The 27,927-nt window shown below is 41.4% G+C and overlaps 64 non-coding genes across 64 annotated transcripts; all 64 read right to left on the reverse strand.

The window, feature by feature from the left end:
* Window positions 1–54: 54 nt before the first annotated feature.
* On the reverse strand, window positions 55–128 carry Trnan-guu. Its single transcript has one exon. It is a non-coding gene; the product is annotated as a tRNA-Asn (tRNA).
* A 296-nt stretch (window positions 129–424) lies between these two features.
* Window positions 425–496, reverse strand: Trnae-uuc. Its single transcript has one exon. It is a non-coding gene; the product is annotated as a tRNA-Glu (tRNA).
* Window positions 497–746: 250 nt separating this feature from the next.
* On the reverse strand, window positions 747–820 carry Trnan-guu. Its single transcript has one exon. It is a non-coding gene; the product is annotated as a tRNA-Asn (tRNA).
* Window positions 821–1,116: 296 nt separating this feature from the next.
* On the reverse strand, window positions 1,117–1,188 carry Trnae-uuc. The gene has a single exon. It is a non-coding gene; the product is annotated as a tRNA-Glu (tRNA).
* A 250-nt stretch (window positions 1,189–1,438) lies between these two features.
* On the reverse strand, window positions 1,439–1,512 carry Trnan-guu. The gene has a single exon. It is a non-coding gene; the product is annotated as a tRNA-Asn (tRNA).
* Window positions 1,513–1,808: 296 nt separating this feature from the next.
* Trnae-uuc lies at window positions 1,809–1,880 on the reverse strand. Its single transcript has one exon. It is a non-coding gene; the product is annotated as a tRNA-Glu (tRNA).
* A 250-nt stretch (window positions 1,881–2,130) lies between these two features.
* On the reverse strand, window positions 2,131–2,204 carry Trnan-guu. The gene has a single exon. It is a non-coding gene; the product is annotated as a tRNA-Asn (tRNA).
* Window positions 2,205–2,500: 296 nt separating this feature from the next.
* Trnae-uuc lies at window positions 2,501–2,572 on the reverse strand. Its single transcript has one exon. It is a non-coding gene; the product is annotated as a tRNA-Glu (tRNA).
* A 250-nt stretch (window positions 2,573–2,822) lies between these two features.
* Trnan-guu lies at window positions 2,823–2,896 on the reverse strand. The gene has a single exon. It is a non-coding gene; the product is annotated as a tRNA-Asn (tRNA).
* Window positions 2,897–3,192: 296 nt separating this feature from the next.
* Window positions 3,193–3,264, reverse strand: Trnae-uuc. Its single transcript has one exon. It is a non-coding gene; the product is annotated as a tRNA-Glu (tRNA).
* A 250-nt stretch (window positions 3,265–3,514) lies between these two features.
* Trnan-guu lies at window positions 3,515–3,588 on the reverse strand. The gene has a single exon. It is a non-coding gene; the product is annotated as a tRNA-Asn (tRNA).
* Window positions 3,589–3,884: 296 nt separating this feature from the next.
* Trnae-uuc lies at window positions 3,885–3,956 on the reverse strand. Its single transcript has one exon. It is a non-coding gene; the product is annotated as a tRNA-Glu (tRNA).
* A 250-nt stretch (window positions 3,957–4,206) lies between these two features.
* Window positions 4,207–4,279, reverse strand: Trnan-guu. The gene has a single exon. It is a non-coding gene; the product is annotated as a tRNA-Asn (tRNA).
* Window positions 4,280–4,575: 296 nt separating this feature from the next.
* Window positions 4,576–4,647, reverse strand: Trnae-uuc. The gene has a single exon. It is a non-coding gene; the product is annotated as a tRNA-Glu (tRNA).
* A 250-nt stretch (window positions 4,648–4,897) lies between these two features.
* Trnan-guu lies at window positions 4,898–4,971 on the reverse strand. Its single transcript has one exon. It is a non-coding gene; the product is annotated as a tRNA-Asn (tRNA).
* Window positions 4,972–5,267: 296 nt separating this feature from the next.
* Trnae-uuc lies at window positions 5,268–5,339 on the reverse strand. Its single transcript has one exon. It is a non-coding gene; the product is annotated as a tRNA-Glu (tRNA).
* Window positions 5,340–5,589: 250 nt separating this feature from the next.
* Window positions 5,590–5,662, reverse strand: Trnan-guu. Its single transcript has one exon. It is a non-coding gene; the product is annotated as a tRNA-Asn (tRNA).
* A 296-nt stretch (window positions 5,663–5,958) lies between these two features.
* Trnae-uuc lies at window positions 5,959–6,030 on the reverse strand. The gene has a single exon. It is a non-coding gene; the product is annotated as a tRNA-Glu (tRNA).
* A 250-nt stretch (window positions 6,031–6,280) lies between these two features.
* Trnan-guu lies at window positions 6,281–6,354 on the reverse strand. The gene has a single exon. It is a non-coding gene; the product is annotated as a tRNA-Asn (tRNA).
* A 296-nt stretch (window positions 6,355–6,650) lies between these two features.
* Window positions 6,651–6,722, reverse strand: Trnae-uuc. Its single transcript has one exon. It is a non-coding gene; the product is annotated as a tRNA-Glu (tRNA).
* Window positions 6,723–6,972: 250 nt separating this feature from the next.
* On the reverse strand, window positions 6,973–7,046 carry Trnan-guu. The gene has a single exon. It is a non-coding gene; the product is annotated as a tRNA-Asn (tRNA).
* Window positions 7,047–7,342: 296 nt separating this feature from the next.
* Trnae-uuc lies at window positions 7,343–7,414 on the reverse strand. Its single transcript has one exon. It is a non-coding gene; the product is annotated as a tRNA-Glu (tRNA).
* A 250-nt stretch (window positions 7,415–7,664) lies between these two features.
* Trnan-guu lies at window positions 7,665–7,738 on the reverse strand. Its single transcript has one exon. It is a non-coding gene; the product is annotated as a tRNA-Asn (tRNA).
* A 296-nt stretch (window positions 7,739–8,034) lies between these two features.
* On the reverse strand, window positions 8,035–8,106 carry Trnae-uuc. The gene has a single exon. It is a non-coding gene; the product is annotated as a tRNA-Glu (tRNA).
* A 250-nt stretch (window positions 8,107–8,356) lies between these two features.
* On the reverse strand, window positions 8,357–8,430 carry Trnan-guu. The gene has a single exon. It is a non-coding gene; the product is annotated as a tRNA-Asn (tRNA).
* Window positions 8,431–8,726: 296 nt separating this feature from the next.
* Window positions 8,727–8,798, reverse strand: Trnae-uuc. The gene has a single exon. It is a non-coding gene; the product is annotated as a tRNA-Glu (tRNA).
* A 250-nt stretch (window positions 8,799–9,048) lies between these two features.
* Window positions 9,049–9,122, reverse strand: Trnan-guu. Its single transcript has one exon. It is a non-coding gene; the product is annotated as a tRNA-Asn (tRNA).
* A 296-nt stretch (window positions 9,123–9,418) lies between these two features.
* On the reverse strand, window positions 9,419–9,490 carry Trnae-uuc. The gene has a single exon. It is a non-coding gene; the product is annotated as a tRNA-Glu (tRNA).
* Window positions 9,491–9,740: 250 nt separating this feature from the next.
* On the reverse strand, window positions 9,741–9,813 carry Trnan-guu. The gene has a single exon. It is a non-coding gene; the product is annotated as a tRNA-Asn (tRNA).
* Window positions 9,814–10,108: 295 nt separating this feature from the next.
* On the reverse strand, window positions 10,109–10,180 carry Trnae-uuc. Its single transcript has one exon. It is a non-coding gene; the product is annotated as a tRNA-Glu (tRNA).
* A 250-nt stretch (window positions 10,181–10,430) lies between these two features.
* On the reverse strand, window positions 10,431–10,504 carry Trnan-guu. The gene has a single exon. It is a non-coding gene; the product is annotated as a tRNA-Asn (tRNA).
* A 296-nt stretch (window positions 10,505–10,800) lies between these two features.
* On the reverse strand, window positions 10,801–10,872 carry Trnae-uuc. Its single transcript has one exon. It is a non-coding gene; the product is annotated as a tRNA-Glu (tRNA).
* A 250-nt stretch (window positions 10,873–11,122) lies between these two features.
* Trnan-guu lies at window positions 11,123–11,196 on the reverse strand. The gene has a single exon. It is a non-coding gene; the product is annotated as a tRNA-Asn (tRNA).
* A 296-nt stretch (window positions 11,197–11,492) lies between these two features.
* On the reverse strand, window positions 11,493–11,564 carry Trnae-uuc. The gene has a single exon. It is a non-coding gene; the product is annotated as a tRNA-Glu (tRNA).
* Window positions 11,565–11,814: 250 nt separating this feature from the next.
* Trnan-guu lies at window positions 11,815–11,888 on the reverse strand. Its single transcript has one exon. It is a non-coding gene; the product is annotated as a tRNA-Asn (tRNA).
* A 296-nt stretch (window positions 11,889–12,184) lies between these two features.
* Trnae-uuc lies at window positions 12,185–12,256 on the reverse strand. The gene has a single exon. It is a non-coding gene; the product is annotated as a tRNA-Glu (tRNA).
* A 250-nt stretch (window positions 12,257–12,506) lies between these two features.
* On the reverse strand, window positions 12,507–12,580 carry Trnan-guu. Its single transcript has one exon. It is a non-coding gene; the product is annotated as a tRNA-Asn (tRNA).
* Window positions 12,581–12,876: 296 nt separating this feature from the next.
* Window positions 12,877–12,948, reverse strand: Trnae-uuc. The gene has a single exon. It is a non-coding gene; the product is annotated as a tRNA-Glu (tRNA).
* A 250-nt stretch (window positions 12,949–13,198) lies between these two features.
* On the reverse strand, window positions 13,199–13,272 carry Trnan-guu. The gene has a single exon. It is a non-coding gene; the product is annotated as a tRNA-Asn (tRNA).
* Window positions 13,273–19,462: 6,190 nt separating this feature from the next.
* Window positions 19,463–19,536, reverse strand: Trnan-guu. Its single transcript has one exon. It is a non-coding gene; the product is annotated as a tRNA-Asn (tRNA).
* A 296-nt stretch (window positions 19,537–19,832) lies between these two features.
* On the reverse strand, window positions 19,833–19,904 carry Trnae-uuc. The gene has a single exon. It is a non-coding gene; the product is annotated as a tRNA-Glu (tRNA).
* A 250-nt stretch (window positions 19,905–20,154) lies between these two features.
* On the reverse strand, window positions 20,155–20,228 carry Trnan-guu. Its single transcript has one exon. It is a non-coding gene; the product is annotated as a tRNA-Asn (tRNA).
* Window positions 20,229–20,524: 296 nt separating this feature from the next.
* On the reverse strand, window positions 20,525–20,596 carry Trnae-uuc. Its single transcript has one exon. It is a non-coding gene; the product is annotated as a tRNA-Glu (tRNA).
* Window positions 20,597–20,846: 250 nt separating this feature from the next.
* Trnan-guu lies at window positions 20,847–20,920 on the reverse strand. Its single transcript has one exon. It is a non-coding gene; the product is annotated as a tRNA-Asn (tRNA).
* Window positions 20,921–21,216: 296 nt separating this feature from the next.
* Trnae-uuc lies at window positions 21,217–21,288 on the reverse strand. The gene has a single exon. It is a non-coding gene; the product is annotated as a tRNA-Glu (tRNA).
* Window positions 21,289–21,542: 254 nt separating this feature from the next.
* On the reverse strand, window positions 21,543–21,616 carry Trnan-guu. Its single transcript has one exon. It is a non-coding gene; the product is annotated as a tRNA-Asn (tRNA).
* Window positions 21,617–21,912: 296 nt separating this feature from the next.
* Trnae-uuc lies at window positions 21,913–21,984 on the reverse strand. The gene has a single exon. It is a non-coding gene; the product is annotated as a tRNA-Glu (tRNA).
* A 250-nt stretch (window positions 21,985–22,234) lies between these two features.
* On the reverse strand, window positions 22,235–22,308 carry Trnan-guu. The gene has a single exon. It is a non-coding gene; the product is annotated as a tRNA-Asn (tRNA).
* Window positions 22,309–22,604: 296 nt separating this feature from the next.
* Window positions 22,605–22,676, reverse strand: Trnae-uuc. The gene has a single exon. It is a non-coding gene; the product is annotated as a tRNA-Glu (tRNA).
* A 250-nt stretch (window positions 22,677–22,926) lies between these two features.
* Window positions 22,927–23,000, reverse strand: Trnan-guu. The gene has a single exon. It is a non-coding gene; the product is annotated as a tRNA-Asn (tRNA).
* Window positions 23,001–23,296: 296 nt separating this feature from the next.
* On the reverse strand, window positions 23,297–23,368 carry Trnae-uuc. The gene has a single exon. It is a non-coding gene; the product is annotated as a tRNA-Glu (tRNA).
* A 250-nt stretch (window positions 23,369–23,618) lies between these two features.
* Window positions 23,619–23,692, reverse strand: Trnan-guu. Its single transcript has one exon. It is a non-coding gene; the product is annotated as a tRNA-Asn (tRNA).
* A 296-nt stretch (window positions 23,693–23,988) lies between these two features.
* On the reverse strand, window positions 23,989–24,060 carry Trnae-uuc. The gene has a single exon. It is a non-coding gene; the product is annotated as a tRNA-Glu (tRNA).
* A 250-nt stretch (window positions 24,061–24,310) lies between these two features.
* Window positions 24,311–24,384, reverse strand: Trnan-guu. Its single transcript has one exon. It is a non-coding gene; the product is annotated as a tRNA-Asn (tRNA).
* Window positions 24,385–24,680: 296 nt separating this feature from the next.
* Window positions 24,681–24,752, reverse strand: Trnae-uuc. The gene has a single exon. It is a non-coding gene; the product is annotated as a tRNA-Glu (tRNA).
* Window positions 24,753–25,002: 250 nt separating this feature from the next.
* Trnan-guu lies at window positions 25,003–25,076 on the reverse strand. The gene has a single exon. It is a non-coding gene; the product is annotated as a tRNA-Asn (tRNA).
* A 296-nt stretch (window positions 25,077–25,372) lies between these two features.
* Trnae-uuc lies at window positions 25,373–25,444 on the reverse strand. The gene has a single exon. It is a non-coding gene; the product is annotated as a tRNA-Glu (tRNA).
* A 250-nt stretch (window positions 25,445–25,694) lies between these two features.
* Trnan-guu lies at window positions 25,695–25,768 on the reverse strand. The gene has a single exon. It is a non-coding gene; the product is annotated as a tRNA-Asn (tRNA).
* Window positions 25,769–26,064: 296 nt separating this feature from the next.
* Trnae-uuc lies at window positions 26,065–26,136 on the reverse strand. The gene has a single exon. It is a non-coding gene; the product is annotated as a tRNA-Glu (tRNA).
* Window positions 26,137–26,386: 250 nt separating this feature from the next.
* On the reverse strand, window positions 26,387–26,460 carry Trnan-guu. The gene has a single exon. It is a non-coding gene; the product is annotated as a tRNA-Asn (tRNA).
* A 296-nt stretch (window positions 26,461–26,756) lies between these two features.
* Trnae-uuc lies at window positions 26,757–26,828 on the reverse strand. Its single transcript has one exon. It is a non-coding gene; the product is annotated as a tRNA-Glu (tRNA).
* A 250-nt stretch (window positions 26,829–27,078) lies between these two features.
* Trnan-guu lies at window positions 27,079–27,152 on the reverse strand. Its single transcript has one exon. It is a non-coding gene; the product is annotated as a tRNA-Asn (tRNA).
* Window positions 27,153–27,448: 296 nt separating this feature from the next.
* Trnae-uuc lies at window positions 27,449–27,520 on the reverse strand. The gene has a single exon. It is a non-coding gene; the product is annotated as a tRNA-Glu (tRNA).
* Window positions 27,521–27,770: 250 nt separating this feature from the next.
* Window positions 27,771–27,844, reverse strand: Trnan-guu. The gene has a single exon. It is a non-coding gene; the product is annotated as a tRNA-Asn (tRNA).
* Between the last annotated feature and the right edge of the window lie 83 nt (window positions 27,845–27,927).

Genomic DNA, 27,927 nt, shown 5'->3' on the forward strand with positions numbered 1-27,927 from the left:
TGTAAAACGTGAAAGGGAGAAATATCAGTCATTCAAGTTGACAAAACACAAGTGCGTCCCTGGGTGGGCTCGAACCACCAACCTTTCGGTTAACAGCCGAACGCGCTAACCAATTTCGCCACAGAGACCGAACTGATGTGCATGGAGTGACTTTGAGATGTGACTGGTGTTACGGAAGTGAAGTACTGTTGAAGAAGGGAAAGTCTCATGGTGCGTTCCATCTCTGAATTTCCAGGCGGTGGATTGTGTTGCACAATAACACACTGGCTGACTTGATGCATTTACTGGAAGATGTGGACGTTAGGTCATCGATGCACTTACATGGATGACTAGAAATGCATGCTTTTTACTTATGATTGTGAAAATGAGAAAAGTATAATTATTCAAGTTGAGCTCATTTTCTTGTCAGATGGAAAAGAAATTGTTCCAATGCCGGGAATCGAACCCGGGCCGCCTGGGTGAAAGCCAGGAATCCTAACCACTAGACCACATTGGAAGCTGACAGATGAGGGAAATGTAAAACGAGTTACCACTAGACTTTATTCCTATTGTGCGTGTGAAAGTTGGTGTTGTAGATTAGGATGTTTAAGACATGACGAGCTGACATTAATAAATATCTTCTTTGTATCATGAGCTAGCTTGAAGTTGATATCAGCATATTGTAGCAGGTATTTGCGCTCACAGTGTTCATCTGTAAAACGTGAAAGGGAGAAATATCAGTCATTCAAGTTGACAAAACACAAGTGCGTCCCTGGGTGGGCTCGAACCACCAACCTTTCGGTTAACAGCCGAACGCGCTAACCAATTGCGCCACAGAGACCGAACTGAGGTGTGTGGAGTGACTTTGAGATGTGACTGGTGTTACGGAAGTGAAGTACTGTTGAAGAAGGGAAAGTCTCATGGTGCGTTCCATCTCTGAATTTCCAGACGGTGGATTGTGTTGCACAATAACACACTGGCTGACTTGATGCATTTACTGGAAGATGTGGACGTTAGGTCATCGATGCACTTACATGGATGACTAGAAATGCATGCTTTTTACTTATGATTGTGAAAATGAGAAAAGTATAATTATTCAAGTTGAGCTCATTTTCTTGTCAGATGGAAAAGAAATTGTCCCAATGCCGGGAATCGAACCCGGGCCGCCTGGGTGAAAGCCAGGAATCCTAACCACTAGACCACATTGGAAGCTGACAGATGAGGGAAATGTAAAACGAGTTACCACTAGACTTTATTCCTATTGTGCGTGTGAAAGTTGGTGTTGTAGATTAGGATGTTTAAGACATGACGAGCTGACATTAATAAATATCTTCTTTGTATCATGAGCTAGCTTGAAGTTGATATCAGCATATTGTAGCAGGTATTTGCGCTCACAGTGTTCATCTGTAAAACGTGAAAGGGAGAAATATCAGTCATTCAAGTTGACAAAACACAAGTGCGTCCCTGGGTGGGCTCGAACCACCAACCTTTCGGTTAACAGCCGAACGCGCTAACCAATTTCGCCACAGAGACCGAACTGATGTGCATGGAGTGACTTTGAGATGTGACTGGTGTTACGGAAGTGAAGTACTGTTGAAGAAGGGAAAGTCTCATGGTGCGTTCCATCTCTGAATTTCCAGGCGGTGGATTGTGTTGCACAATAACACACTGGCTGACTTGATGCATTTACTGGAAGATGTGGACGTTAGGTCATCGATGCACTTACATGGATGACTAGAAATGCATGCTTTTTACTTATGATTGTGAAAATGAGAAAAGTATAATTATTCAAGTTGAGCTCATTTTCTTGTCAGATGGAAAAGAAATTGTTCCAATGCCGGGAATCGAACCCGGGCCGCCTGGGTGAAAGCCAGGAATCCTAACCACTAGACCACATTGGAAGCTGACAGATGAGGGAAATGTAAAACGAGTTACCACTAGACTTTATTCCTATTGTGCGTGTGAAAGTTGGTGTTGTAGATTAGGATGTTTAAGACATGACGAGCTGACATTAATAAATATCTTCTTTGTATCATGAGCTAGCTTGAAGTTGATATCAGCATATTGTAGCAGGTATTTGCGCTCACAGTGTTCATCTGTAAAACGTGAAAGGGAGAAATATCAGTCATTCAAGTTGACAAAACACAAGTGCGTCCCTGGGTGGGCTCGAACCACCAACCTTTCGGTTAACAGCCGAACGCGCTAACCAATTGCGCCACAGAGACCGAACTGAGGTGTGTGGAGTGACTTTGAGATGTGACTGGTGTTACGGAAGTGAAGTACTGTTGAAGAAGGGAAAGTCTCATGGTGCGTTCCATCTCTGAATTTCCAGACGGTGGATTGTGTTGCACAATAACACACTGGCTGACTTGATGCATTTACTGGAAGATGTGGACGTTAGGTCATCGATGCACTTACATGGATGACTAGAAATGCATGCTTTTTACTTATGATTGTGAAAATGAGAAAAGTATAATTATTCAAGTTGAGCTCATTTTCTTGTCAGATGGAAAAGAAATTGTTCCAATGCCGGGAATCGAACCCGGGCCGCCTGGGTGAAAGCCAGGAATCCTAACCACTAGACCACATTGGAAGCTGACAGATGAGGGAAATGTAAAACGAGTTACCACTAGACTTTATTCCTATTGTGCGTGTGAAAGTTGGTGTTGTAGATTAGGATGTTTAAGAGATGACGAGCTGACATTAATAAATATCTTCTTTGTATCATGAGCTAGCTTGAAGTTGATATCGGCATATTGTAGCAGGTATTTGCGCTCACAGTGTTCATCTGTAAAACGTGAAAGGGAGAAATATCAGTCATTCAAGTTGACAAAACACAAGTGCGTCCCTGGGTGGGCTCGAACCACCAACCTTTCGGTTAACAGCCGAACGCGCTAACCAATTGCGCCACAGAGACCGAACTGATGTGCATGGAGTGACTTTGAGATGTGACTGGTGTTACGGAAGTGAAGTACTGTTGAAGAAGGGAAAGTCTCATGGTGCGTTCCATCTCTGAATTTCCAGGCGGTGGATTGTGTTGCACAATAACACACTGGCTGACTTGATGCATTTACTGGAAGATGTGGACGTTAGGTCATCGATGCACTTACATGGATGACTAGAAATGCATGCTTTTTACTTATGATTGTGAAAATGAGAAAAGTATAATTATTCAAGTTGAGCTCATTTTCTTGTCAGATGGAAAAGAAATTGTTCCAATGCCGGGAATCGAACCCGGGCCGCCTGGGTGAAAGCCAGGAATCCTAACCACTAGACCACATTGGAAGCTGACAGATGAGGGAAATGTAAAACGAGTTACCACTAGACTTTATTCCTATTGTGCGTGTGAAAGTTGGTGTTGTAGATTAGGATGTTTAAGAAATGACGAGCTGACATTAATAAATATCTTCTTTGTATCATGAGCTAGCTTGAAGTTGATATCAGCATATTGTAGCAGGTATTTGCGCTCACAGTGTTCATCTGTAAAACGTGAAAGGGAGAAATATCAGTCATTCAAGTTGACAAAACACAAGTGCGTCCCTGGGTGGGCTCGAACCACCAACCTTTCGGTTAACAGCCGAACGCGCTAACCAATTGCGCCACAGAGACCGAACTGATGTGCATGGAGTGACTTTGAGATGTGACTGGTGTTACGGAAGTGAAGTACTGTTGAAGAACGGAAAGTCTCATGGTGCGTTCCATCTCTGAATTTCCAGGCGGTGGATTGTGTTGCACAATAACACACTGGCTGACTTGATGCATTTACTGGAAGATGTGGACGTTAGGTCATCGATGCACTTACATGGATGACTAGAAATGCATGCTTTTTACTTATGATTGTGAAAATGAGAAAAGTATAATTATTCAAGTTGAGCTCATTTTCTTGTCAGATGGAAAAGAAATTGTTCCAATGCCGGGAATCGAACCCGGGCCGCCTGGGTGAAAGCCAGGAATCCTAACCACTAGACCACATTGGAAGCTGACAGATGAGGGAAATGTAAAACGAGTTACCACTAGACTTTATTCCTATTGTGCGTGTGAAAGTTGGTGTTGTAGATTAGGATGTTTAAGACATGACGAGCTGACATTAATAAATATCTTCTTTGTATCATGAGCTAGCTTGAAGTTGATATCAGCATATTGTAGCAGGTATTTGCGCTCACAGTGTTCATCTGTAAAACGTGAAAGGGAGAAATATCAGTCATTCAAGTTGACAAAACACAAGTGCGTCCCTGGGTGGGCTCGAACCACCAACCTTTCGGTTAACAGCCGAACGCGCTAACAATTTCGCCACAGAGACCGAACTGATGTGTGTGGAGTGACTTTGAGATGTGACTGGTGTCACGGAAGTGAAGTACTGTTGAAGAAGGGAAAGTCTCATGGTGCGTTCCATCTCTGAATTTCCAGGCGGTGGATTGTGTTGCACAATAACACACTGGCTGACTTGATGCATTTACTGGAAGATGTGGACGTTAGGTCATCGATGCACTTACATGGATGACTAGAAATGCATGCTTTTTACTTATGATTGTGAAAATGAGAAAAGTATAATTATTCAAGTTGAGCTCATTTTCTTGTCAGATGGAAAAGAAATTGTTCCAATGCCGGGAATCGAACCCGGGCCGCCTGGGTGAAAGCCAGGAATCCTAACCACTAGACCACATTGGAAGCTGACAGATGAGGGAAATGTAAAACGAGTTACCACTAGACTTTATTCCTATTGTGCGTGTGAAAGTTGGTGTTGTAGATTAGGATGTTTAAGACATGACGAGCTGACATTAATAAATATCTTCTTTGTATCATGAGCTAGCTTGAAGTTGATATCAGCCTATTGTAGCAGGTATTTGCGCTCACAGTGTTCATCTGTAAAACGTGAAAGGGAGAAATATCAGTCATTCAAGTTGACAAAACACAAGTGCGTCCCTGGGTGGGCTCGAACCACCAACCTTTCGGTTAACAGCCGAACGCGCTAACCAATTGCGCCACAGAGACCGAACTGATGTGCATGGAGTGACTTTGAGATGTGACTGATGTTACGGAAGTGAAGTACTGTTGAAGAAGGGAAAGTCTCATGGTGCGTTCCATCTCTGAATTTCCAGGCGGTGGATTGTGTTGCACAATAACACACTGGCTGACTTGATGCATTTACTGGAAGATGTGGACGTTAGGTCATCGATGCACTTACATGGATGACTAGAAATGCATGCTTTTTACTTATGATTGTGAAAATGAGAAAAGTATAATTATTCAAGTTGAGCTCATTTTCTTGTCAGATGGAAAAGAAATTGTTCCAATGCCGGGAATCGAACCCGGGCCGCCTGGGTGAAAGCCAGGAATCCTAACCACTAGACCACATTGGAAGCTGACAGATGAGGGAAATGTAAAACGAGTTACCACTAGACTTTATTCCTATTGTGCGTGTGAAAGTTGGTGTTGTAGATTAGGATGTTTAAGAAATGACGAGCTGACATTAATAAATATCTTCTTTGAATCATGAGCTAGCTTGAAATTGATATCAGCATATTGTAGCAGGTATTTGCGCTCACAGTGTTCATCTGTAAAACGTGAAAGGGAGAAATATCAGTCATTCAAGTTGACAAAACACAAGTGCGTCCCTGGGTGGGCTCGAACCACCAACCTTTCGGTTAACAGCCGAACGCGCTAACAATTTCGCCACAGAGACCGAACTGATGTGTGTGGAGTGACTTTGAGATGTGACTGGTGTCACGGAAGTGAATTACTGTTGAAGAAGGGAAAGTCTCATGGTGCGTTCCATCTCTGAATTTCCAGGCGGTGGATTGTGTTGCACAATAACACACTGGCTGACTTGATGCATTTACTGGAAGATGTGGACGTTAGGTCATCGATGCACTTACATGGATGACTAGTAATGCATGCTTTTTACTTATGATTGTGAAAATGAGAAAAGTATAATTATTCAAGTTGAGCTCATTTTCTTGTCAGATGGAAAAAAAATTGTTCCAATGCCGGGAATCGAACCCGGGCCGCCTGGGTGAAAGCCAGGAATCCTAACCACTAGACCACATTGGAAGCTGACAGATGAGGGAAATGTAAAACGAGTTACCACTAGACTTTATTCCTATTGTGCATGTGAAAGTTGGTGTTGTAGATTAGGATGTTTAAGACATGACGAGCTGACATTAATAAATATCTTCTTTGTATCATGAGCTAGCTTGAAGTTGATATCAGCATATTGTAGCAGGTATTTGCGCTCACAGTGTTCATCTGTAAAACGTGAAAGGGAGAAATATCAGTCATTCAAGTTGACAAAACACAAGTGCGTCCCTGGGTGGGCTCGAACCACCAACCTTTCGGTTAACAGCCGAACGCGCTAACCAATTGCGCCACAGAGACCGAACTGATGTGCATGGAGTGACTTTGAGATGTGACTGGTGTCACGGAAGTGAAGTACTGTTGAAGAAGGGAAAGTCTCATGGTGCGTTCCATCTCTGAATTTCCAGGCGGTGGATTGTGTTGCACAATAACACACTGGCTGACTTGATGCATTTACTGGAAGATGTGGACGTTAGGTCATCGATGCACTTACATGGATGACTAGAAATGCATGCTTTTTACTTATGATTGTGAAAATGAGAAAAGTATAATTATTCAAGTTGAGCTCATTTTCTTGTCAGATGGAAAAGAAATTGTTCCAATGCCGGGAATCGAACCCGGGCCGCCTGGGTGAAAGCCAGGAATCCTAACCACTAGACCACATTGGAAGCTGACAGATGAGGGAAATGTAAAACGAGTTACCACTAGACTTTATTCCTATTGTGCGTGTGAAAGTTGGTGTTGTAGATTAGGATGTTTAAGAAATGACGAGCTGACATTAATAAATATCTTCTTTGAATCATGAGCTAGCTTGAAATTGATATCAGCATATTGTAGCAGGTATTTGCGCTCACAGTGTTCATCTGTAAAACGTGAAAGGGAGAAATATCAGTCATTCAAGTTGACAAAACACAAGTGCGTCCCTGGGTGGGCTCGAACCACCAACCTTTCGGTTAACAGCCGAACGCGCTAACCAATTGCGCCACAGAGACCGAACTGATGTGCATGGAGTGACTTTGAGATGTGACTGGTGTTACGGAAGTGAAGTACTGTTGAAGAAGGGAAAGTCTCATGGTGCGTTCCATCTCTGAATTTCCAGGCGGTGGATTGTGTTGCACAATAACACACTGGCTGACTTGATGCATTTACTGGAAGATGTGGACGTTAGGTCATCGATGCACTTACATGGATGACTAGAAATGCATGCTTTTTACTTATGATTGTGAAAATGAGAAAAGTATAATTATTCAAGTTGAGCTCATTTTCTTGTCAGATGGAAAAGAAATTGTTCCAATGCCGGGAATCGAACCCGGGCCGCCTGGGTGAAAGCCAGGAATCCTAACCACTAGACCACATTGGAAGCTGACAGATGAGGGAAATGTAAAACGAGTTACCACTAGACTTTATTCCTATTGTGCATGTGAAAGTTGGTGTTGTAGATTAGGATGTTTAAGAGATGACGAGCTGACATTAATAAATATCTTCTTTGTATCATGAGCTAGCTTGAAGTTGATATCAGCATATTGTAGCAGGTATTTGCGCTCACAGTGTTCATCTGTAAAACGTGAAAGGGAGAAATATCAGCCATTCAAGTTGACAAAACACAAGTGCGTCCCTGGGTGGGCTCGAACCACCAACCTTTCGGTTAACAGCCGAACGCGCTAACCAATTGCGCCACAGAGACCGAACTGATGTGTATGGAGTGACTTTGAGATGTGACTGGTGTCACGGAAGTGAAGTACTGTTGAAGAAGGGAAAGTCTCATGGTGCGTTCCATCTCTGAATTTCCAGGCGGTGGATTGTGTTGCACAATAACACACTGGCTGACTTGATGCATTTACTGGAAGATGTGGACGTTAGGTCATCGATGCACTCACATGGATGACTAGAAATTCATGCTTTTTACTTATGATTGTGAAAATGAGAAAAGTATAATTATTCAAGTTGAGCTCATTTTCTTGTCAGATGGAAAAGAAATTGTTCCAATGCCGGGAATCAAACCCGGGCCGCCTGGGTGAAAGCCAGGAATCCTAACCACTAGACCACATTGGAAGCTGACAGATGAGGGAAATGTAAAACGAGTTACCACTAGACTTTATTCCTATTGTGCGTGTGAAAGTTGGTGTTGTAGATTAGGATGTTTAAGAAATGACGAGCTGACATTAATAAATATCTTCTTTGTATCATGAGCTAGCTTGAAGTTGATATCAGCATATTGTAGCAGGTATTTGCGCTCACAGTGTTCATCTGTAAAACGTGAAAGGGAGAAATATCAGTCATTCAAGTTGACAAAACACAAGTGCGTCCCTGGGTGGGCTCGAACCACCAACCTTTCGGTTAACAGCCGAACGCGCTAACCAATTGCGCCACAGAGACCGAACTGATGTGTATGGAGTGACTTTGAGATGTGACTGGTGTCACGGAAGTGAAGTACTGTTGAAGAAGGGAAAGTCTCATGGTGCGTTCCATCTCTGAATTTCCAGGCGGTGGATTGTGTTGCACAATAACACACTGGCTGACTTGATGCATTTACTGGAAGATGTGGACGTTAGGTCATCGATGCACTTACATGGATGACTAGAAATGCATGCTTTTTACTTATGATTGTGAAAATGAGAAAAGTATAATTATTCAAGTTGAGCTCATTTTCTTGTCAGATGGAAAAGAAATTGTTCCAATGCCGGGAATCGAACCCGGGCCGCCTGGGTGAAAGCCAGGAATCCTAACCACTAGACCACATTGGAAGCTGACAGATGAGGGAAATGTAAAACGAGTTACCACTAGACTTTATTCCTATTGTGTGTGTGAAAGTTGGTGTTGTAGATTAGGATGTTTAAGACATGACGAGCTGACATTAATAAATATCTTCTTTGTATCATGAGCTAGCTTGAAGTTGATATCAGCATATTGTAGCAGGTATTTGCGCTCACAGTGTTCATCTGTAAAACGTGAAAGGGAGAAATATCAGTCATTCAAGTTGACAAAACACAAGTGCGTCCCTGGGTGGGCTCGAACCACCAACCTTTCGGTTAACAGCCGAACGCGCTAACCAATTGCGCCACAGAGACCGAACTGATGTGCATGGAGTGACTTTGAGATGTGACTGGTGTCACGGAAGTGAAGTACTGTTGAAGAAGGGAAAGTCTCATGGTGCGTTCCATCTCTGAATTTCCAGGCGGTGGATTGTGTTGCACAATAACACACTGGCTGACTTGATGCATTTACTGGAAGATGTGGACGTTAGGTCATCGATGCACTCACATGGATGACTAGAAATGCATGCTTTTTACTTATGATTGTGAAAATGAGAAAAGTATAATTATTCAAGTTGAGCTCATTTTCTTGTCAGATGGAAAAGAAATTGTTCCAATGCCGGGAATCGAACCCGGGCCGCCTGGGTGAAAGCCAGGAATCCTAACCACTAGACCACATTGGAAGATGACAGATGAGGGAAATGTAAAACGAGTTACCACTAGACTTTATTCCTATTGTGCGTGTGAAAGTTGGTGTTGTAGATTAGGATGTTTAAGAAATGACGAGCTGACATTAATAAATATCTTCTTTGAATCATGAGCTAGCTTGAAATTGATATCAGCATATTGTAGCAGGTATTTGCGCTCACAGTGTTCATCTGTAAAACGTGAAAGGGAGAAATATCAGTCATTCAAGTTGACAAAACACAAGTGCGTCCCTGGGTGGGCTCGAACCACCAACCTTTCGGTTAACAGCCGAACGCGCTAACAATTTCGCCACAGAGACCGAACTGATGTGTGTGGAGTGACTTTGAGATGTGACTGGTGTCACGGAAGTGAATTACTGTTGAAGAAGGGAAAGTCTCATGGTGCGTTCCATCTCTGAATTTCCAGGCGGTGGATTGTGTTGCACAATAACACACTGGCTGACTTGATGCATTTACTGGAAGATGTGGACGTTAGGTCATCGATGCACTTACATGGATGACTAGTAATGCATGCTTTTTACTTATGATTGTGAAAATGAGAAAAGTATAATTATTCAAGTTGAGCTCATTTTCTTGTCAGATGGAAAAAAATTGTTCCAATGCCGGGAATCGAACCCGGGCCGCCTGGGTGAAAGCCAGGAATCCTAACCACTAGACCACATTGGAAGCTGACAGATGAGGGAAATGTAAAACGAGTTACCACTAGACTTTATTCCTATTGTGCATGTGAAAGTTGGTGTTGTAGATTAGGATGTTTAAGACATGACGAGCTGACATTAATAAATATCTTCTTTGTATCATGAGCTAGCTTGAAGTTGATATCAGCATATTGTAGCAGGTATTTGCGCTCACAGTGTTCATCTGTAAAACGTGAAAGGGAGAAATATCAGTCATTCAAGTTGACAAAACACAAGTGCGTCCCTGGGTGGGCTCGAACCACCAACCTTTCGGTTAACAGCCGAACGCGCTAACCAATTGCGCCACAGAGACCGAACTGATGTGCATGGAGTGACTTTGAGATGTGACTGGTGTCACGGAAGTGAAGTACTGTTGAAGAAGGGAAAGTCTCATGGTGCGTTCCATCTCTGAATTTCCAGGCGGTGGATTGTGTTGCACAATAACACACTGGCTGACTTGATGCATTTACTGGAAGATGTGGACGTTAGGTCATCGATGCACTTACATGGATGACTAGAAATGCATGCTTTTTACTTATGATTGTGAAAATGAGAAAAGTATAATTATTCAAGTTGAGCTCATTTTCTTGTCAGATGGAAAAGAAATTGTTCCAATGCCGGGAATCGAACCCGGGCCGCCTGGGTGAAAGCCAGGAATCCTAACCACTAGACCACATTGGAAGCTGACAGATGAGGGAAATGTAAAACGAGTTACCACTAGACTTTATTCCTATTGTGCGTGTGAAAGTTGGTGTTGTAGATTAGGATGTTTAAGAAATGACGAGCTGACATTAATAAATATCTTCTTTGAATCATGAGCTAGCTTGAAATTGATATCAGCATATTGTAGCAGGTATTTGCGCTCACAGTGTTCATCTGTAAAACGTGAAAGGGAGAAATATCAGTCATTCAAGTTGACAAAACACAAGTGCGTCCCTGGGTGGGCTCGAACCACCAACCTTTCGGTTAACAGCCGAACGCGCTAACCAATTGCGCCACAGAGACCGAACTGATGTGCATGGAGTGACTTTGAGATGTGACTGGTGTTACGGAAGTGAAGTACTGTTGAAGAAGGGAAAGTCTCATGGTGCGTTCCATCTCTGAATTTCCAGGCGGTGGATTGTGTTGCACAATAACACACTGGCTGACTTGATGCATTTACTGGAAGATGTGGACGTTAGGTCATCGATGCACTTACATGGATGACTAGAAATGCATGCTTTTTACTTATGATTGTGAAAATGAGAAAAGTATAATTATTCAAGTTGAGCTCATTTTCTTGTCAGATGGAAAAGAAATTGTTCCAATGCCGGGAATCGAACCCGGGCCGCCTGGGTGAAAGCCAGGAATCCTAACCACTAGACCACATTGGAAGCTGACAGATGAGGGAAATGTAAAACGAGTTACCACTAGACTTTATTCCTATTGTGCGTGTGAAAGTTGGTGTTGTAGATTAGGATGTTTAAGAGATGACGAGCTGACATTAATAAATATCTTCTTTGTATCATGAGCTAGCTTGAAGTTGATATCAGCATATTGTAGCAGGTATTTGCGCTCACAGTGTTCATCTGTAAAACGTGAAAGGGAGAAATATCAGCCATTCAAGTTGACAAAACACAAGTGCGTCCCTGGGTGGGCTCGAACCACCAACCTTTCGGTTAACAGCCGAACGCGCTAACCAATTGCGCCACAGAGACCGAACTGATGTGTATGGAGTGACTTTGAGATGTGACTGGTGTCACGGAAGTGAAGTACTGTTGAAGAAGGGAAAGTCTCATGGTGCGTTCCATCTCTGAATTTCCAGGCGGTGGATTGTGTTGCACAATAACACACTGGCTGACTTGATGCATTTACTGGAAGATGTGGACGTTAGGTCATCGATGCACTCACATGGATGACTAGAAATTCATGCTTTTTACTTATGATTGTGAAAATGAGAAAAGTATAATTATTCAAGTTGAGCTCATTTTCTTGTCAGATGGAAAAGAAATTGTTCCAATGCCGGGAATCAAACCCGGGCCGCCTGGGTGAAAGCCAGGAATCCTAACCACTAGACCACATTGGAAGCTGACAGATGAGGGAAATGTAAAACGAGTTACCACTAGACTTTATTCCTATTGTGCGTGTGAAAGTTGGTGTTGTAGATTAGGATGTTTAAGAAATGACGAGCTGACATTAATAAATATCTTCTTTGTATCATGAGCTAGCTTGAAGTTGATATCAGCATATTGTAGCAGGTATTTGCGCTCACAGTGTTCATCTGTAAAACGTGAAAGGGAGAAATATCAGTCATTCAAGTTGACAAAACACAAGTGCGTCCCTGGGTGGGCTCGAACCACCAACCTTTCGGTTAACAGCCGAACGCGCTAACCAATTGCGCCACAGAGACCGAACTGATGTGTATGGAGTGACTTTGAGATGTGACTGGTGTCACGGAAGTGAAGTACTGTTGAAGAAGGGAAAGTCTCATGGTGCGTTCCATCTCTGAATTTCCAGGCGGTGGATTGTGTTGCACAATAACACACTGGCTGACTTGATGCATTTACTGGAAGATGTGGACGTTAGGTCATCGATGCACTTACATGGATGACTAGAAATGCATGCTTTTTACTTATGATTGTGAAAATGAGAAAAGTATAATTATTCAAGTTGAGCTCATTTTCTTGTCAGATGGAAAAGAAATTGTTCCAATGCCGGGAATCGAACCCGGGCCGCCTGGGTGAAAGCCAGGAATCCTAACCACTAGACCACATTGGAAGCTGACAGATGAGGGAAATGTAAAACGAGTTACCACTAGACTTTATTCCTATTGTGTGTGTGAAAGTTGGTGTTGTAGATTAGGATGTTTAAGACATGACGAGCTGACATTAATAAATATCTTCTTTGTATCATGAGCTAGCTTGAAGTTGATATCAGCATATTGTAGCAGGTATTTGCGCTCACAGTGTTCATCTGTAAAACGTGAAAGGGAGAAATATCAGTCATTCAAGTTGACAAAACACAAGTGCGTCCCTGGGTGGGCTCGAACCACCAACCTTTCGGTTAACAGCCGAACGCGCTAACCAATTGCGCCACAGAGACCGAACTGATGTGCATGGAGTGACTTTGAGATGTGACTGGTGTCACGGAAGTGAAGTACTGTTGAAGAAGGGAAAGTCTCATGGTGCGTTCCATCTCTGAATTTCCAGGCGGTGGATTGTGTTGCACAATAACACACTGGCTGACTTGATGCATTTACTGGAAGATGTGGACGTTAGGTCATCGATGCACTCACATGGATGACTAGAAATGCATGCTTTTTACTTATGATTGTGAAAATGAGAAAAGTATAATTATTCAAGTTGAGCTCATTTTCTTGTCAGATGGAAAAGAAATTGTTCCAATGCCGGGAATCGAACCCGGGCCGCCTGGGTGAAAGCCAGGAATCCTTTTTTTTTTTTTTTTTTTTTTCTTGATAAAATTTATTCACGGGAACTTATTACAGACGCAGACAGTGCTGCCACAGCCACCACAAAAATAAAAAGGTTATCACAGAAGTAGGGTGGCAGTGGATAACATTCCGATTCTACAGACAGAAAATATGAGAAATAGTTTTTTACATTTGATTATCTAAACACGTCTTTACATATACAAAAAGAGGAATGCAGATTGAACATGCTCTTTACACGTTACATGTTACATGTTTCTATTCTAGAGGAGGTTTGAGAACAATCTCATTTCCATCTAATGTGATAAATGTATTGGTCATTATATATCTTTGAATAAAGATATGTAATTGATTCATTTTTGAATAGTGAAACAACAAAAGGCTGAAATGACGCTTAATCAAAGATTTGAAAAAAGCTTTCATGTGAAATGAGATTGTTTCCTGACTCATAATAACTCTTCTTTTAAATACAGCAATTCGATATATTGACAATACAATGTTCATGAAGGGTTTACATGACAACTTCTTTTCTGGCAGGAATCCAAACAGTAACCAGAGGTATAACTGTCCAAGACTAAACCCTGAATCTTGACAAACATCTGTCAACATGTCAATTAATAGAGATTGCAAGGAAGATAACTCTTGGCAGAAGATAAACAAATGTAAAATGTCCTCTGTTTCATTTTGACATACAGGACAAACATCAGTGTTTGACAATCCAATTTTGCACAGTTTATCATATGTAAAGATAATATTGTGAGCAATTTTAAAATCCAACTGTATAGAGTCTGTTGATTTATCTTTCTGCCACACATTCAGCCAAATATCTTTCCAATTAATGTCCAAAGCAATATTATTCCAAAAAGAAATAGCAACTGGCTTTTTGAAGTGTTTTTGTCTGAATATTTCGTAGCAAAATTTAGCTGTTAAAACTTCAACTGACATGTCCTGTCCATCAATCGTGCAGAAGATGTCTCCAGAGGGAAGGTTTTTGCCAACATCAGACAAAATGATATTTTTCCATTCTGATGGAAGCGCGTATAAAATGATTGCATAGCATTGTTGTATAGTGTTTATGTCCATTTCAGGTAAAGTATCATGTACAATGTCTACAATAATTTGCGAGGACATGAATTTTGGAATAACTTCAAAACAAATATGTTTAATACAAATAATTCCACTTGAAATAAACGATTGAAACATTAGAGTTTTTCCATTGAAAGTAATTAATGGATTTTTGAAAAGTGGTTGATTCATGATATCATCTACATTTTGAAGCAAGGGTCTTTTCCCTCCAGTAATTTCATTCCATGCAGATAATAGCTCAGCATAAAATGGGCTTTTGTCTTGTAAATCACCCTTATTATGTTCAAGAGATAAAACATGAATTCCCAAGTTCATTTTCAGAAGATGTGACATAAAATATAGCATTGTTTGTTTCCAAATACAATTAAGCTGGGAATTAGCAAAAGCCCTCAGCAACTTAAGTCTCAGTGCATATTTTTTAAAACACAACTTTGGTATATTCAGACCACCATCTAAACAAATACCAATACAGGTATCTGATGTAATTTTGGCAGTTTTATTGTGCCACAAGAATTTACTAAATATCTGAGTAAATCTATGCTCAACCCATTGTGGGACAGGTAGTACAGTAAACGCATACCATAAGCGGGAACTCATAAGGATATTTATTACAACTGCTCTACCCTGTAGAGTAAGTTGTCTACGTAACCATGAATTTAACAATGTTTGAATTTTGTCCATTTTCTTTCTCCAATTCAACGTTTCACACATTGCTTTATCCTTGCCGAAATAAATGCCTAATGTTTCAACACAATCTTTTTTGATTTTAACCGGGACGTTGATTGAACAGCCACGAAGGTTATTTTTACCCAATAACAAAACTTCTGATTTTTCGATGTTGATTTTTGTTCCCGTTCCTTCACAGTATGAGTTAACTGTGCTAAATGTTTCTTCGACGGAGTTGACATCTGAAACAGTGATTGAAGTGTCATCAGCATGTTGATATATCAAAGAATAAATGTCATTGTTTATATTTATTCCGTGGATTTCAGGATTGTTCTTAACTAGGAGATTAAGTGGCTCTGACACCAAAACGTACAGCATGGAGCTCATTGGATCTCCTTGACGAACACCACGAGTTAAAGGAAAATAAGGCGTCAAATGGCCATTGCATTTAACAGAACTATGCATATCAGTATAGAGAATTTTAATCCATGAAATGAAGGAATCTCCAAAGTTAAATTTTCTGAGAATTTGAAATAAGTATTGATGTGAGACTCTGTCAAAAGCTTTCTCTTGATCTATTTTGATGAGATATGAATCATCATCATCACGATTATTTACAATGTCAATAACATCTCTTAGGGAGTGAAGGTTGTTAGCTATGTCTCTTCCTGGTACACAGCAAGATTGTTCAGGGGAGACAATTGAGGACATGACAGTTCGTAATCTTAATGACAACACTCTGGATATTAGTTTACAATCTACATTTATCAATGAAATAGGCCTGTAACATTTAATGTCTCTCTTGTCACCTTTCTTTTTATAAAATAAACTAATTATACTATTTTTCATGGTACGTGAAAGACTGTTTTCTTTGTGTACACAATCGACAACTTGTATGAAGAAGGGGCATAAAATGTTCCAAAACTTCAAATAAAATTCAACTGTTAGACCATCTGGGCCTGGTGATTTATTTTTCTGCATACCTTTGAGTGCCACAGTAAGCTCACTCTGAGAAATATGTACTTCGCATGAATTCCTCTCATCTTCGGAAAGCTTGTCCTTGATATTATTAACTATGTCCTGTTGTTTTTCTACATTACAGTGTTCAGCAGTGAATAAAGAGGAGTAAAATTGTTGAGCAGTATCCAAGATATCCTCTGTGTTGTTGGCTATTGTACCATCTCCTCTAAATAATTCTTTGATCGAGTTTGCTTGCTGTTTTGTTTTTTCTAGATTTAAAAAGTATGAGGTATTTCTGTCGGAATCGAGAGTCCACTTTGCCTTTGACCTGAGAATAGCTCCTTTGCATTTGTTAATCTCGTATGTCTCCAGCTCATTTTCTATTGATTGTAAAACAGAAGATACATAGCCAGGAATGGAGGATATCTTATGATATTCTTTTCTAAGCTTATTTTGAATTTTAAAATAATCAGCTTTTTCATGATTGCTTTTTTTAGATGCATAGTACCTGGAAAACTTTTTGAACTGATATTTCAAGTTATCCCACCATATCAATGGTTCAGTTTTAAGTAAAGGGCACCCTTTTGCCTCTTCTATTATTTCAGTGATCTTTTGATAAAATGCGCAATCGTCAAGAAGCTGATTATTAAAAATCCATACACCAGGACCCCTTTCTATAGGAGAAAAGTCTAACCTTGATACAACAATATTGTGATCACTCACAGAGGAATATCTAATGTAACAGTTGATAATATTTGAAATAAGGTTTCTTGAAACAAATATCAGATCAATCCGAGATTGTTTAATAACTCCTAATACAGACTGTATTCGAGAAAACTCTTTTTTGTCATAGTTCTTGTACCGCCATATATCAATTAGGTTGTTTTTGTGAAGAAAGGTGTTTAACACATTGCTACTTTGGATGTTAAACGTTATGTTATTGGGACCTTTATCAAGTGAAGGATCAAGAATTTCATTAAAATCTCCAGCGCAAATTAAATGCTCATGATTAACCCATTTCATTAAATTATTGAAAAAAGGTATTCTCTCTCTAGGATCGTTTGGGGCATACACATTTAATAAAATCACTGTTTTATCTTCAAGAGATAGAGACGCCTTTAGTAGTCTTCCATCATTGTCTTTTTCAAGAATGGCCACCTTTTGTTCAAAGTCAGGAGAGATCAAAAGAGCAACGCCTTTTCTATTATTACCAGCATTAGAGTATAAAATTGTTCCTGGCCATAAATATTTATATTTTTCAATGAATTCATCAGACCAAAAGGTCTCCTGCAAAAAGGCAATATTGACGTGGGAATTCGTTAGTATAGAGAATACTTTTTGCATTTTAGTGACATCACGGAGTCCATTCACATTCCATGACCATGTTGTGACCATTGCAAATATAAATATGAAATGTATGTACAAACACATTGTTAGTTTATATACCATTCTCAGACACGCCAGATATTTCTCGTCGATCGTTAACCTTTTCTTCTTTCTTCTTCTTTTGTTCATCTTTTTTACTTTCTCTCAATTTATTTTTTAAGTCATTGTTCTGAATTACACAGTCTGTGATCTTGGGTTGTAGTTTATTTCTTCTTCCTCTTTTCTTCGAAGATTTGTTCCATTTAGAAGGTGCTATATTTTCATGTCCATCTTGAGGCAACGACTGTCTCATTGTCTTATCATCACTCTCCATGTCATCTCCAACACGGTTTGTACAAGGAATTTCAGAGGCTTCATCAAGTTTTTCCTCTTCATTTTCTTCTCCTTTTCCCTCTATTGGTCCATCTTTGTTTCTTTTCTTTTCTTCAGTTTCAAAGTCCTCAACAGATGTATCATCGTTATCCAAAGGTTCTTCATCCCATGACCTTTCAGGGACAAGTTCCTTTTCTAGCTCAGACTCCTCTGACATGCTGTACTGACAGTTGTCCTCCTCGTCTAGGAAACAGCTGCAGCTACCAATAGGTAGAGAGCACAGTTCACAACTACGTTTAAGTGTTCTTCCTTCGTTGCAGTTTTTGGCAATGTGGCCATGTCCGTTGCACTTAAAGCATTTGGTATTTGGGCATTCTTTAACCATATGGTCTCCCGAGTTGCATTTAAAACACAACCGTTCTTGATTATTATGAATCACACGAAAGTATCGATAACCATCTAATGTGTTGAAACCCATGGAGTATGGCAAGGATTTACACTCGGGGGGGAAAGCGACGCGCACATATCTGGTACCATCAAAAATGCTGGTGCCTTTCAGGGTCCTGTGTTTAATATCACTTTTCAAAGTGATACCCCTTTTGATCAACATGTTTACAATTTCCTCATCATCAATGTAGGGTGGAAGGTGTAGGAATGACACTACGACGCTTTCACTATGAAGTAACTTGAAGTTAACTGGTGTGCCTCCTATTTTCAAGTCATCAGTTTCTGCAAGAATCCTTGCCTCGTTACTGTCTGGGACAGTGACATCATAGCATTCTGTACCTTTTAGGACGCACGCCCATACATCGGACACATATTCCAATAGTGCACAAGATAATACACTAGCACTAATCACTTTGTTGTTACCAACATTCACTTCAATCTTGCAATCTTTCAGATATTTTCTTTTCTGTTTGGTGTCCGCCATTTTGAACCCAGCGAGCGTGGGAGATTCAGAGACAAACAATGTCAAAAGCATGCACAAATGTGCATGCAAATGTTTAAGGTCCTCACACAACTACATATCAAAGTGTTGCCTACCTTGTTAGCGTAAATCTGGTATTCTACGGAACTTGTGAACGATTTAATCTGAGAATCTGTGTTGCTCGATAGTCAGCACGTCCACACACCTCCGAAGCAAGGGAGGTAACCAGGAATCCTAACCACTAGACCACATTGGAAGCTGACAGATGAGGGAAATGTAAAACGAGTTACCACTAGACTTTATTCCTATTGTGCGTGTGAAAGTTGGTGTTGTAGATTAGGATGTTTAAGACATGACGAGCTGACATTAATAAATATCTTCTTTGTATCACCAGCTAGCTTGAAGTTGATATCAGCATATTGTAGCAGGTATTTGCGCTCACAGTGTTCATCTGTAAAACGTGAAAGGGAGAAATATCAGTCATTCAAGTTGACAAAACACAAGTGCGTCCCTGGGTGGGCTCGAACCACCAACCTTTCGGTTAACAGCCGAACGCGCTAACCAATTGCGCCACAGAGACCGAACTGATGTGTATGGAGTGACTTTGAGATGTGACTGGTGTCACGGAAGTGAAGTACTGTTGAAGAAGGGAAAGTCTCATGGTGCGTTCCATCTCTGAATTTCCAGGCGGTGGATTGTGTTGCACAATAACACACTGGCTGACTTGATGCATTTACTGGAAGATGTGGACGTTAGGTCATCGATGCACTCACATGGATGACTAGAAATGCATGCTTTTTACTTATGATTGTGAAAATGAGAAAAGTATAATTATTCAAGTTGAGCTCATTTTCTTGTCAGATGGAAAAGAAATTGTTCCAATGCCGGGAATCGAACCCGGGCCGCCTGGGTGAAAGCCAGGAATCCTAACCACTAGACCACATTGGAAGCTGACAGATGAGGGAAATGTAAAACGAGTTACCACTAGACTTTATTCCTATTGTGCGTGTGAAAGTTGGTGTTGTAGATTAGGATGTTTAAGACATGACGAGCTGACATTAATAAATATCTTCTTTGTATCATGAGCTAGCTTGAAGTTGATATCAGGATATTGTAGCAGGTATTTGCGCTCACAGTGTTCATCTGTAAAACGTGAAAGGGAGAAATATCAGTCATTCAAGTTGACAAAACACAAGTGCGTCCCTGGGTGGGCTCGAACCACCAACCTTTCGGTTAACAGCCGAACGCGCTAACCAATTGCGCCACAGAGACCGAACTGATGTGAATGGAGTGACTTTGAGATGTGACTGGTGTCACGGAAGTGAAGTACTGTTGAAGAAGGGAAAGTCTCATGGTGCGTTCCATCTCTGAATTTCCAGGCGGTGGATTGTGTTGCACAATAACACACTGGCTGACTTGATGCATTTACTGGAAGATGTGGACGTTAGGTCATCGATGCACTCACATGGATGACTAGAAATGCATGCTTTTTACTTATGATTGTGAAAATGAGAAAAGTATAATTATTCAAGTTGAGCTCATTTTCTTGTCAGATGGAAAAGAAATTGTTCCAATGCCGGGAATCGAACCCGGGCCGCCTGGGTGAAAGCCAGGAATCCTAACCACTAGACCACATTGGAAGCTGACAGATGAGGGAAATGTAAAACGAGTTACCACTAGACTTTATTCCTATTGTGCGTGTGAAAGTTGGTGTTGTAGATTAGGATGTTTAAGACATGACGAGCTGACATTAATAAATATCTTCTTTGTATCATGAGCTAGCTTGAAATTGATATCAGGATATTGTAGCAGGTATTTGCGCTCACAGTGTTCATCTGTAAAACGTGAAAGGGAGAAATATCAGTCATTCAAGTTGACAAAACACAAGTGCGTCCCTGGGTGGGCTCGAACCACCAACCTTTCGGTTAACAGCCGAACGCGCTAACCAATTGCGCCACAGAGACCGAACTGAGGTGTATGGAGTGACTTTGAGATGTGACTGGTGTCACGGAAGTGAAGTACTGTTGAAGAAAGGAAAGTCTCATGGTGCGTTCCATCTCTGAATTTCCAGGCGGTGGATTGTGTTGCACAATAACACACTGGCTGACTTGATGCATTTACTGGAAGATGTGGACGTTAGGTCATCGATGCACTCACATGGATGACTAGAAATGCATGCTTTTTACTTATGATTGTGAAAATGAGAAAAGTATAATTATTCAAGTTGAGCTCATTTTCTTGTCAGATGGAAAAGAAATTGTTCCAATGCCGGGAATCGAACCCGGGCCGCCTGGGTGAAAGCCAGGAATCCTAACCACTAGACCACATTGGAAGCTGACAGATGAATGAGGGAAATGTAAAACGAGTTACCACTAGACTTTATTCCTATTGTGCGTGTGAAAGTTGGTGTTGTAGATTAGGATGTTTAAGAGATGACGAGCTGACATTAATAAATATCTTCTTTGTATCATGAGCTAGCTTGAAGTTGATATCAGCATATTGTAGCAGGTATTTGCGCTCACAGTGTTCATCTGTAAAACGTGAAAGGGAGAAATATCAGTCATTCAAGTTGACAAAACACAAGTGCGTCCCTGGGTGGGCTCGAACCACCAACCTTTCGGTTAACAGCCGAACGCGCTAACCAATTGCGCCACAGAGACCGAACTGATGTGTATGGAGTGACTTTGAGATGTGACTGGTGTCACGGAAGTGAAGTACTGTTGAAGAAGGGAAAGTCTCATGGTGCGTTCCATCTCTGAATTTCCAGGCGGTGGATTGTGTTGCACAATAACACACTGGCTGACTTGATGCATTTACTGGAAGATGTGGACGTTAGGTCATCGATGCACTTACATGGATGACTAGAAATGCATGCTTTTTACTTATGATTGTGAAAATGAGAAAAGTATAATTATTCAAGTTCAGCTCATTTTCTTGTCAGATGGAAAAGAAATTGTTCCAATGCCGGGAATCGAACCCGGGCCGCCTGGGTGAAAGCCAGGAATCCTAACCACTAGACCACATTGGAAGCTGACAGATGAGGGAAATGTAAAACGAGTTACCACTAGACTTTATTCCTATTGTGCGTGTGAAAGTTGGTGTTGTAGATTAGGATGTTTAAGACATGACGAGCTGACATTAATAAATATCTTCTTTGTATCATGAGCTAGCTTGAAATTGATATCAGCATATTGTAGCAGGTATTTGCGCTCACAGTGTTCATCTGTAAAACGTGAAAGGGAGAAATATCAGTCATTCAAGTTGACAAAACACAAGTGCGTCCCTGGGTGGGCTCGAACCACCAACCTTTCGGTTAACAGCCGAACGCGCTAACCAATTGCGCCACAGAGACCGAACTGATGTGTATGGAGTGACTTTGAGATGTGACTGGTGTCACGGAAGTGAAGTACTGTTGAAGAAGGGAAAGTCTCATGGTGCGTTCCATCTCTGAATTTCCAGGCGGTGGATTGTGTTGCACAATAACACACTGGCTGACTTGATGCATTTACTGGAAGATGTGGACGTTAGGTCATCGATGCACTCACATGGATGACTAGAAATGCATGCTTTTTACTTATGATTGTGAAAATGAGAAAAGTATAATTATTCAAGTTGAGCTCATTTTCTTGTCAGATGGAAAAGAAATTGTTCCAATGCCGGGAATCGAACCCGGGCCGCCTGGGTGAAAGCCAGGAATCCTAACCACTAGACCACATTGGAAGCTGACAGATGAGGGAAATGTAAAACGAGTTACCACTAGACTTTATTCCTATTGTGCGTGTGAAAGTTGGTGTTGTAGATTAGGATGTTTAAGACATGACGAGCTGACATTAATAAATATCTTCTTTGTATCATGAGCTAGCTTGAAGTTGATATCAGCATATTGTAGCAGGTATTTGCGCTCACAGTGTTCATCTGTAAAACGTGAAAGGGAGAAATATCAGTCATTCAAGTTGACAAAACACAAGTGCGTCCCTGGGTGGGCTCGAACCACCAACCTTTCGGTTAACAGCCGAACGCGCTAACCAATTGCGCCACAGAGACCGAACTGATGTGTATGGAGTGACTTTGAGATGTGACTGGTGTCACGGAAGTGAAGTACTGTTGAAGAAGGGAAAGTCTCATGGTGCGTTCCATCTCTGAATTTCCAGGCGGTGGATTGTGTTGCACAATAACACACTGGCTGACTTGATGCATTTACTGGAAGATGTGGACGTTAGGTCATCGATGCACTCACATGGATGACTAGAAATGCATGCTTTTTACTTATGATTGTGAAAATGAGAAAAGTATAATTATTCAAGTTGAGCTCATTTTCTTGTCAGATGGAAAAGAAATTGTTCCAATGCCGGGAATCGAACCCGGGCCGCCTGGGTGAAAGCCAGGAATCCTAACCACTAGACCACATTGGAAGCTGACAGATGAGGGAAATGTAAAACGAGTTACCACTAGACTTTATTCCTATTGTGCGTGTGAAAGTTGGTGTTGTAGATTAGGATGTTTAAGACATGACGAGCTGACATTAATAAATATCTTCTTTGTATCATGAGCTAGCTTGAAGTTGATATCAGCATATTGTAGCAGGTATTTGCGCTCACAGTGTTCATCTGTAAAACGTGAAAGGGAGAAATATCAGTCATTCAAGTTGACAAAACACAAGTGCGTCCCTGGGTGGGCTCGAACCACCAACCTTTCGGTTAACAGCCGAACGCGCTAACCAATTGCGCCACAGAGACCGAACTGATGTGTATGGAGTGACTTTGAGATGTGACTGGTGTCACGGAAGTGAAGTACTGTTGAAGAAGGGAAAGTCTCATGGTGCGTTCCATCTCTGAATTTCCAGGCGGTGGATTGTGTTGCACAATAACACACTGGCTGACTTGATGCATTTACTGGAAGATGTGGACGTTAGGTCATCGATGCACTCACATGGATGACTAGAAATGCATGCTTTTTACTTATGATTGTGAAAATGAGAAAAGTATAATTATTCAAGTTGAGCTCATTTTCTTGTCAGATGGAAAAGAAATTGTTCCAATGCCGGGAATCGAACCCGGGCCGCCTGGGTGAAAGCCAGGAATCCTAACCACTAGACCACATTGGAAGCTGACAGATGAGGGAAATGTAAAACGAGTTACCACTAGACTTTATTCCTATTGTGCGTGTGAAAGTTGGTGTTGTAGATTAGGATGTTTAAGACATGACGAGCTGACATTAATAAATATCTTCTTTGTATCATGAGCTAGCTTGAAGTTGATATCAGCATATTGTAGCAGGTATTTGCGCTCACAGTGTTCATCTGTAAAACGTGAAAGGGAGAAATATCAGTCATTCAAGTTGACAAAACACAAGTGCGTCCCTGGGTGGGCTCGAACCACCAACCTTTCGGTTAACAGCCGAACGCGCTAACCAATTGCGCCACAGAGACCGAACTGATGTGTATGGAGTGACTTTGAGATGTGACTGGTGTCACGGAAGTGAAGTACTGTTGAAGAAGGGAAAGTCTCATGGTGCGTTCCATCTCTGAATTTCCAGGCGGTGGATTGTGTTGCACAATAACACACTGGCTGACTTGATGCATTTACTGGAAGATGTGGACGTTAGGTCATCGATGCACTCACATGGATGACTAGAAATGCATGCTTTTTACTTATGATTGTGAAAATGAGAAAAGTATAATTATTCAAGTTGAGCTCATTTTCTTGTCAGATGGAAAAGAAATTGTTCCAATGCCGGGAATCGAACCCGGGCCGCCTGGGTGAAAGCCAGGAATCCTAACCACTAGACCACATTGGAAGCTGACAGATGAGGGAAATGTAAAACGAGTTACCACTAGACTTTATTCCTATTGTGCGTGTGAAAGTTGGTGTTGTAGATTAGGATGTTTAAGACATGACGAGCTGACATTAATAAATATCTTCTTTGTATCATGAGCTAGCTTGAAGTTGATATCAGCATATTGTAGCAGGTATTTGCGCTCACAGTGTTCATCTGTAAAACGTGAAAGGGAGAAATATCAGTCATTCAAGTTGACAAAACACAAGTGCGTCCCTGGGTGGGCTCGAACCACCAACCTTTCGGTTAACAGCCGAACGCGCTAACCAATTGCGCCACAGAGACCGAACTGATGTGTATGGAGTGACTTTGAGATGTGACTGGTGTCACGGAAGTGAAGTACTGTTGAAGAAGGGAAAGTCTCATGGTGCGTTCCATCTCTGAATTTCCAGGCGGTGGATTGTGTTGCACAATAACACACTGGCTGACTTGATGCATTTACTGGAAGATGTGGACGTTAGGTCATCGATGCACTCACATGGATGACTAGAAATGCATGCTTTTTACTTATGATTGTGAAAATGAGAAAAGTATAATTATTCAAGTTGAGCTCATTTTCTTGTCAGATGGAAAAGAAATTGTTCCAATGCCGGGAATCGAACCCGGGCCGCCTGGGTGAAAGCCAGGAATCCTAACCACTAGACCACATTGGAAGCTGACAGATGAGGGAAATGTAAAACGAGTTACCACTAGACTTTATTCCTATTGTGCGTGTGAAAGTTGGTGTTGTAGATTAGGATGTTTAAGACATGACGAGCTGACATTAATAAATATCTTCTTTGTATCATGAGCTAGCTTGAAGTTGATATCAGCATATTGTAGCAGGTATTTGCGCTCACAGTGTTCATCTGTAAAACGTGAAAGGGAGAAATATCAGTCATTCAAGTTGACAAAACACAAGTGCGTCCCTGGGTGGGCTCGAACCACCAACCTTTCGGTTAACAGCCGAACGCGCTAACCAATTGCGCCACAGAGACCGAACTGATGTGTATGGAGTGACTTTGAGATGTGACTGGTGTCACGGAAGTGAAGTACTGTTGAAGAAGGGAAAGTCTCATGGTGCGTTCCATCTCTGAATTTCCAGGCGGTGGATTGTGTTGCACAATAACACACTGGCTGACTTGATGCATTTACTGGAAGATGTGGACGTTAGGTCATCGATGCACTCACATGGATGACTAGAAATGCATGCTTTTTACTTATGATTGTGAAAATGAGAAAAGTATAATTATTCAAGTTGAGCTCATTTTCTTGTCAGATGGAAAAGAAATTGTTCCAATGCCGGGAATCGAACCCGGGCCGCCTGGGTGAAAGCCAGGAATCCTAACCACTAGACCACATTGGAAGCTGACAGATGAGGGAAATGTAAAACGAGTTACCACTAGACTTTATTCCTATTGTGCGTGTGAAAGTTGGTGTTGTAGATTAGGATGTTTAAGACATGACGAGCTGACATTAATAAATATCTTCTTTGTATCATGAGCTAGCTTGAAGTTGATATCAGCATATTGTAGCAGGTATTTGCGCTCACAGTGTTCATCTGTAAAACGTGAAAGGGAGAAATATCAGTCATTCAAGTTGACAAAACACAAGTGCGTCCCTGGGTGGGCTCGAACCACCAACCTTTCGGTTAACAGCCGAACGCGCTAACCAATTGCGCCACAGAGACCGAACTGATGTGTATGGAGTGACTTTGAGATGTGACTGGTGTCACGGAAGTGAAGTACTGTTGAAGAAGGGAAAGTCTCATGGTGCGTTCCATCTCTGAATTTCCAGGCGGTGGATTGTGTTGCACAATAACACACTGGCTGACTTGATGCATTTACTGGAAGATGTGGACGTTAGGTCATCGATGCACTCACATGGATGACTAGAAATGCATGCTTTTTACTTATGATTGTGAAAATGAGAAAAGTATAATTATTCAAGTTGAGCTCATTTTCTTGTCAGATGGAAAAGAAATTGTTCCAATGCCGGGAATCGAACCCGGGCCGCCTGGGTGAAAGCCAGGAATCCTAACCACTAGACCACATTGGAAGCTGACAGATGAGGGAAATGTAAAACGAGTTACCACTAGACTTTATTCCTATTGTGCGTGTGAAAGTTGGTGTTGTAGATTAGGATGTTTAAGACATGACGAGCTGACATTAATAAATATCTTCTTTGTATCATGAGCTAGCTTGAAGTTGATATCAGCATATTGTAGCAGGTATTTGCGCTCACAGTGTTCATCTGTAAAACGTGAAAGGGAGAAATATCAGTCATTCAAGTTGACAAAACACAAGTGCGTCCCTGGGTGGGCTCGAACCACCAACCTTTCGGTTAACAGCCGAACGCGCTAACCAATTGCGCCACAGAGACCGAACTGATGTGTATGGAGTGACTTTGAGATGTGACTGGTGTCACGGAAGTGAAGTACTGTTGAAGAAGGGAAAGTCTCATGGTGCGTTCCATCTCTGAATTTCCAGGCGGTGGATTGTGTTGCACAATAACACACTGGCTGACTTGATGCATTTACTGGAAGATGTGGACGTTAGGTCATCGATGCACTCACATGGATGACTAGAAATGCATGCTTTTTACTTATGATTGTGAAAATGAGAAAAGTATAATTATTCAAGTTGAGCTCATTTTCTTGTCAGATGGAAAAGAAATTGTTCCAATGCCGGGAATCGAACCCGGGCCGCCTGGGTGAAAGCCAGGAATCCTAACCACTAGACCACATTGGAAGCTGACAGATGAGGGAAATGTAAAACGAGTTACCACTAGACTTTATTCCTATTGTGCGTGTGAAAGTTGGTGTTGTAGATTAGGATGTTTAAGACATGACGAGCTGACATTAATAAATATCTTCTTTGTATCATGAGCTAGCTTGAAGTTGATATCAGCATATTGTAGCAGGTATTTGCGCTCACAGTGTTCATCTGTAAAACGTGAAAGGGAGAAATATCAGTCATTCAAGTTGACAAAACACAAGTGCGTCCCTGGGTGGGCTCGAACCACCAACCTTTCGGTTAACAGCCGAACGCGCTAACCAATTGCGCCACAGAGACCGGTCTGATGTGTATGGAGTGACTTTGAGATGTGACTGGTGTCACGGAAGTGAAGTACTGTTGAAGAAGGGAAAGTCTCATGG

The sequence above is a fragment of the Haliotis rufescens genome, unplaced genomic scaffold (genome assembly GCF_023055435.1).
Source record: "Haliotis rufescens isolate VD_foot unplaced genomic scaffold, xgHalRufe1.0.p SCAF_1, whole genome shotgun sequence".
Taxonomy (NCBI): Eukaryota; Metazoa; Mollusca; class Gastropoda; order Lepetellida; family Haliotidae; genus Haliotis; species Haliotis rufescens.